The 7,647-nt window shown below is 39.8% G+C and overlaps 1 non-coding gene across 1 annotated transcript; it reads left to right on the forward strand.

Annotated features, from left to right (window-relative positions):
- Positions 1 to 7,293: 7,293 nt before the first annotated feature.
- TRNAE-CUC (transfer RNA glutamic acid (anticodon CUC)) lies at positions 7,294 to 7,365 on the forward strand. The gene has a single exon. It is a non-coding gene; the product is annotated as a tRNA-Glu (tRNA).
- The last annotated feature ends 282 nt before the right edge of the window (positions 7,366 to 7,647 follow it).

Genomic DNA, 7,647 nt, shown 5'->3' on the forward strand with positions numbered 1-7,647 from the left:
TAATAACTCGACACTGCCATTTTTATGCAATAGAATTATAATTAAATTAAATTATTAAATTATATAGTTATTACACCGAGTCTGCATAGAAGGTTAAAATATGAGTGTATACCCTCTCAAATTGGGGTAAAAGATTCAGAATATATATTTATATTTATCAAAGTACATTACGTCATTCTCCCCTTTTTAGAAATGTCAGATTTTTTATTGTACTGTGCATCGCACTTAAATTGCATTTTCATGAAATTTCTTTTCAAAATTGAAAAAAAATAATTATGAGCGATACGCAATGAAGTTTGAAGAATTAAAGGTGGAATCTAGACAGGAAAATGTCCGCCGTCGCACATTAATTGAACTTAAGTATTTATAGCTCCAAATGGTAAGTTCTTTTCCGCCTCTTTCTAATGCCGATCTAGTGGAGTTTCAAATATTCAAGCCGTAACGCTATTAAATATGAACACTGTCACACTCTCAGCGCTCGGAAAACATTGGAAAAGGAGCGCTCAGAATTGAGCCCAGCGCAGTCCAGCACGTCTCCCTTCGCTCCCCGTCGCTCTCATCCCTCCCCCCCCCCCCGGTCTCCCTAGTTCCACAACCCTAATTCTCCTTCTTCCCTACGCCGTCTCTTCAGCGCTGACTCCCCTCCTTCCGCGCTCATCGACCTTCGCCTTTGTTTCCCTCCTCCCACCCCAAACGAAAATCTTCAAATTTTTACTCCTCCTCTCCGACCAAGCGTTCCGTCGTGTAGTTTTTTAAAATCATTGTTATTGTCACAAAGCAAAGTTTTTATCGATTTTTTCCATCGTAAATGACAAAAAAAGTGAAGAATCCCCGGCATTATTCTTCACATTTGAGTGCCTCAGAGTCAAAGGACGCTTATTCATACGCATTATTTTTGTTTTCATTTTTCAATACTGCCACGTCGATCGTAGCGCGAATGTCCGCGAATGTGTGTGCCTGCGCGTGAATAGTTGGGTGAAGCTTTCGCGGTCGTGGGAATCACGCTCTTCGGCCTCCCATCCACTCAAGGACAGCGCGAAGCGGAAACTCCCGCCCGAGGCAGTAAGAAAGAGAGGTTGGGAAAGCAGGAGATTCAACTCGAATAGATGGGAGCGTCGCCCACCGCTTGATAATCGCTGAAGGTTCGCAACATCATGCGTGAAATGTTATTTTTTTTTAAAGCAACTCCATGGTCTTTTTTCTGGCGATTTCTAAATATTTAAACCGCCTCATATCACTGAGAAGGAATTTCCTGAAAATCTTCCACTCCAAGTTGGTTAAAGAACTTGAGAAAGTATATTTTGATATCTGTCCGCTTAGACCAAACTTGGCAACAGAATCGGGCTCCACGCAAAATGCGAATGTCTTCCATTGCAATTTTATTAGTAATAACATATCATTTCGGTCTCGCTGTATGCTATTCGGTGCGATATGGTTACGTCTGCACAAAAATCTACGGGCGGTTCATACACCACGGTGATTTATATCGATTGCCGAGAAAAAAACGTTCTTGAAAAAATAATGTTGTTCAAACTTTCCAAAAGTATGACACTTCGCCAGAGGTCACCAGTGTGTTACCCCATCTTTTGTGATATAACGCTCTTTGAAACCTTATTGCGTGAGCTTTCATATCATGATTATACTTAGAATTCATCTGCTCCTTTCCTGGATTTTAAAGGTATTTTTGAACCATAGTTGCTGGAAACGTAACGATTTTATATTTAAACGACATTTTATAGAACACTTCCCTCCCTAAAACCCGACGAGAGCTTGCGGAAAATTAGCCTTATTTTGTGGCCCAGTGACTCTCCACGGGCTTCAAATGCTTATTCTATAATGTAAAACAGCCAAATAATTCGCAAATAAACGGCCTTAAATAATAGTGAGGCATGAACTGAACACGACTTTTTCCGTTTTTCTGTGTTCTCTATAATTGAGAAACCGTTATTTTATTCCTTGGATTTTATTTGTATTTTCATCATATTTCGATCCTTAAAATTTTGAAGCGGATTCATCTGCGCCATGGCGACGGCCCCCAAGTTATGCACGTTTGAATTAATCCCAGAGGGCCCTGACCCTTTAATTTTCTGTTGGGACTCTCTCCTTCTCGGTTTCAACTTACCTCTGGGAATCCTGGATTATACTTGTAATTCGTTGTATACGAGTTGTCAAAGTACGTTAGGTACCCACAAAGACGGACTAATTTTCATTCATCCTTCCTCACATATCCTTCCCCTCAGCAACAACCACTGCCACTCTCCCCGACTCCCTACCGGGTACATCCTATGGCAACCCTTCTCCCCCCTCCGTTAAGTCCCAACTGGTAACCCTATCCTCTCTCTCAAGACCCTAACCACCTGAGAATCCCTTTTCCGGCACCACCTACCCTCGCCTCCTTTGTCCCATAATCTCAAAATGTCTCCTTTTACACGGGCATTTTTTTTCTGACAAACACTATCGCCTCGTAATCTCGGCGAATCCATCTTCCCCCCCGAGGTGGTGCGACTAACAACTAAGAATGCCGCTCTTGTGAGTTCCGTAAGTCACACTCATTGGGGAGCCTCGTGCGTAACCGACGGAAATATGGTATAGCCCGGTCGGAGACAAGTGATGCCAAAGCCCTACGGTAGAGATCCATGGAAGGATACGGCATATTGTTTTTAGCATTTTATTCCTAGCAATAGCATTTTAAGCCAATCTTTCCGTCCTTTTTTTTAGGGCGCGAAAATATTAGTTCTCTCATCTGATAGTGTATGCTAATCCGTTTATACATAAGTTGATATTCCCAAGATTACAGTTGTGCGCACGTTAGAAGTTCAGAGGAGATAGACCAACGAAGGCTGCCACTTAATTAATCAACTCTGTCCTTTTCCCCGGTTCTTTCTTCGGGGATATCATTTTCTTTAAGCACATAATGCTTGTAGCTTTTAAGAACTGTATTAGGGTAATCCAGAGTGTATCTGAAATTATTGAGAGAAAATCTCGGGGTTAGCCCCAAATTTTAACTGCCCCTGGCGGCATTCTCGTCGTTGAAATTATGATTAATTGTTAGAAGTCAGTTAATTGATTGTTAGCTCCCTTTTTCAGGATTATCTCTGGTTCTATTGATATGGTCGTTTTCGCAGTAGTGACTGTCTTTTATTTGCGTCGAGAATATTCAAAGGGCTTCAAATAACTTTGAAAAAATGTTTTCAGCCTACCATCGGTGACTACTAATGGTTTCGAAAAATCTGAAATATCTCTCATGTCTCTTCTGCTTGGTTTTTATTATCAATCACTAAAAAATATACGCATTTGAATGATGATTCATTTAATATATGTTCACACAATTAATTTTCAATAACTATAAGGGTAGGCAGAATAACGAAGCTTGTATTGAGAGCATAATAATGATGATTTTCTTTTACGAACATAATATGCGCTCATTCTGTTGGACTACTCAAAGTATGTTTTCAAATATTGTCTGATAGTTTCGGAATCTCTTTTGTTTTCAAATTGCCATGTGCCTTCTGAACTCAAGAGAAAAACATCGTGCAGATAGGTCACTTGAAATGTGATTTGAGCTATTTTACTCTATTGAGTGTAAGTGGAGTGTTGCGACTAGTGCCTTGAATGGAAGCAGAATGGAAGTTGAGGTTGGCCAGATGCGGTCTAGGATGTTATCTCGTTAAGGAGGTATGGGGTTCGCATCCCTATTAGGTCCTTATTCGTTTCTGTCGTCAGTTAGTTTCGAGCATAGGTGCACCCTTGAACACTAATTGTCGCGAAGTTAAGAAAACATTAAAATTTTATTTTACAATGGGCTACATAACTGTAAATGAAATGCGAATTGATATTAATTCATTCGATTCAATAGCTTTGTTGTTAATGTGCCAATTTTATGAAGCCTCTCTGAATTTTCACTACAATTAACCATAGCCACCGTTATTTTTCAATTCCATTTACCAGTCTCCTTTTTTTTCCAGTCCCCTTCAAACGTCGCATTTACTATAATATCATCTTTATTAATTTTTTATTTTGGCATTTTGACTTTTATCTGGCTTTTCCATACACCATGTCCCCTGCGAGCTCGTCTAACCCCATGCCTTTCCCAGTATATCTGTTTCCACTCTTCACAAAGTAATTGTGTACCCAATACCGCTCCATTTCTCATTTTATCTTCAATTAAATTTTCAGCGGTCATCTCTGCCGCCACACTTCGAAAGCTTGTTTTTCAGTGGTGTGTTTTTTTCAGGTTCAGCCTGCCTTTTTAAGTCGTAAGGTTATACATAGCCATGTTCACGGAGTGTAGTTTTCCCATCCCAAGCCCATGATCCAAGCGAAGGTCTTTCTAGGAGTAGGTAAATTTTTAACTACGTTTAGTAGTGTAAAATCGATGAGGAATGTGAAGTCAGCTCGGCTAGCTTCGACTGTACCCTCACATAATGGCCAGAGAAAAAAAATATTTGACTGTCTTCGTGAGCAGGGGAGGATCTAGAATTACGATTAGTGGAAGGTTACGGTCTTGAAGTGGTTTAGGAAAATAATGTTAGATAACCCCAATATTTTTCAACACGCTTTTTTAATCATTTAAATAATTATACTCTCACACAAAGCTAAACGTATTGTGTTTATCTTTGCAAATATATTTATTACTGCTACGAATGCGGCCTCATGTTGATGTGCGCAAAAGCGATGACCCTTAGGACAAGCCCTGAATTAGATTAATGACAGAGCCCGAAGCCGTCAATGGTCAAGAGGTTATCTTTCGATAGCAGTAAATCAAAGGATTTTCCTGAACAAGGATTCCGAATCTGTGGAGGAGAATAGATCATAATTGTGTGTTAGTTTTATTATGCTCAAGGCTCCACGTGCACTAATGAGAGATCTTTATAAACGATGGAATTGTATGTTTTTAAAATTACTCCCAGTCACATGGAAACACTTGGTATACGAAAGGCTTTTTTCACGCCGCTCTAGTGGTTCGAGGTGTGAAAAAAAATCCCCCTTCCCGAGCCTAGTTTGTTGTGCGAAGCCCCTTAAGTCCCATTCCCTGCAGTGGGCGGGATTTCGTGCCTCATGCATGGATGGAAATCGAAATTTGAGAAGGCTATCGTTTATTTCGCTTTCTTAGACGAAAGAGGAGTAGACTTCCTGCAAAGTTACTCGGGGTTATATGTATGTTTTTATATGTGTATTTTTTATGATGATTACATAACGCACTCCGCATTCGGTTTGCCATTGTTTAAAAAGTGTTAGCATTAAAAATTTGATATTGTGTGGAATTATTGAAAAAAATTATCTGTCTTTTGCGACTGGTTGTGAAACCGAAGAGTATGAGAACACAATTGGTGCAGGACAGAGTGAAATAATCTATTGTTCTGCTTCTTAATAAGTATGCCTCGATGTTTACGCATATGACTTTTGAGCTTTTAAAACCTATGGCTCTAATTTTTTGGGTATATGATATAACATTTTTACCAACACTCTACCCAATTTCCTCTTTATATATTGATAAAGTCATGTGATAAAGCTAGTTATCTAAATATTTGTTGTTACCAACAATACCTATTTGCATTCCTCTGTCAAGTCGAGCGGTTGTCGAATACTTACTAGTAACTCGTCAAACAGACGATCAAGCAATAGTGAGTCAGACAATTAAGGGATTGCAGTTATTATTAAGTGCTTTTCGGGGAAAATGCGATAGGTTTGGGATAAGTATTACCACAATCACACTAAAGTAATGAGATTCTCAAATTAGGAGGAAATAAACTGGAGCAGGTGGAGAAATTCATGCGTTTGGGCTGTATTTTGAAGGAAGAGGGACATAGTAGTGAGGATGTTAGGCGAAACATTGCGTTGACGAAATAGGCTCTGGAAAGAAGACAATTGATGAGGGCACACTGAGTGAGGTTGAGAAAAAAGATAAGTGAATACTTTAATAGGGATCATAGTCCTTTATGAATGTGAGACCTAGTTTTTGAGGGTGGAGGATGAGCTTGGAGGAGAGGAGAGTGGAGGTTTTTGAGATGTGGATATAGTGGAGAATGGAGAAAGTGGAAAACCTCTGAAGGAACTCAGTCACGAAGAAATGGGGAAAGAGGCACTTAATGTAGGGCAAAGAAAGAGGAAGCTCCTCATCATCATCATTGGTCGATCAATCCTAAAATTTGTGGACTGCAGCCCTCCATCCCTGCTGATCCAGCCTGCAGCCCTATCTGATACTAATTGGCTTACCTCCTGATATTTTTTGCAATGTACCCTCTTCTTTATTTGCCCCATACATTTATCCCTTGGCCTTCCTCTTGGGACTTATCCCTCTATTATATTCTTCACGAATCCATTGTGCCTCAGGGTGTGGCCAATCCATCTGGTTCTTCTTTTCTCTATGTTGTTCCATAAGGACCGTTCTTCGTCTATTCTTCTGTATACTTCTTCATTTCTTATTTCATCCGTCGATTTGACCTTAAGCATCCTCCTCCAGCACCAGGTATCAAAGTCTTCTAGTCTTTTATGGTCTACTCTTCCGATGGTCCATGCTTCTGATCCATAGATTGCCACGCTCCATACGAATGTTTTCTCGCATTGTTTCCTAGTCTAAAGTTCTATCTCATTTGAACACAGCAGTTGTATTTTCATTGTAAATGCTCTCTTATATTTAGCTATTCTTCATTTTATGTCTGCAGTACTTCTTCCATCCCATGTGATGGTACTTCCGAGATAAGTGAAGGAATCCACTTGATCTAATTTTTGTCCTTTCAGTGTGACTTCTGTATTCCGCTTCTCTCTTCTACATACTAGGATTTTAGTCTTCGTCTCATTTATGTTCATGCTGTAGAACTTGAACCAATACGTTTGGTGACCTTTGAAGATCCTCCTGGTTTTCTGCTATCATTGCAATATCGTTGGCGAAGCGTAGCATGTTTATCTCTTCTCCATTGATCCTGATTCCGTTCAATCCGATGCCTTGTGCTCCTCTTATTGCCTCCTCCAGGTCATACAGGTGAGAGGTTGCATCCTTGTCTAACTCCTTTGTTAATTTTAGCCTCTATATGGCTTCCATCTCTAATTAGCATTGTGGCTACTTGCTTCATGTATAGCTGATAGATTATTCTTCCGTTGTTGTAATCTATTCCGAGTTTTTCCAGCTGTCCAAAAATCTTGTCCATTTTTAACAATGAAGCTCCTACGAAACTTAAAAAAGTAAATTGTAGTTAGAGATGGTCCGAAACCACCCTATAAATAGGTTGAAAACGTAGTCAATACACGTATATTGTAGCTAAATTTTATATATCGGTGACAGAATGTTGTGCATCCGGTATTGTCTAGTGGTTAGGATACCCGGCTCTCACCCGGGAGGCCCGGGTTCGATTCCCGGTACCGGAAGTATTTTTTTTATGCTCTGCATTTCATCGGCGGGACATCGATTGTTTAGGGCATACTCGAACAACTCTTAACAATCAATCAAAAGTTTGCTCGTGTTGATGCTTTTTATACCCGGCCTGATTTTTCGTTCTGTTACATAAGGAATCTTATATGCCATCTATGGCTCCTTCAGAGTACAAATGTATGAAATAATGCGTTAAAACGGTTGATAATACACACAAATTGGTACTAAGGAGGATACCGGCAGTAATAAAACTTAAACTTTTAGGGACATTAGAGATA

The sequence above is a fragment of the Hetaerina americana genome, unplaced genomic scaffold, assembly GCF_022747635.1.
Source record: "Hetaerina americana unplaced genomic scaffold, ioHetAmer1.1.p SCAF_7, whole genome shotgun sequence".
NCBI lineage: Eukaryota > Metazoa > Arthropoda > Insecta > Odonata > Calopterygidae > Hetaerina > Hetaerina americana.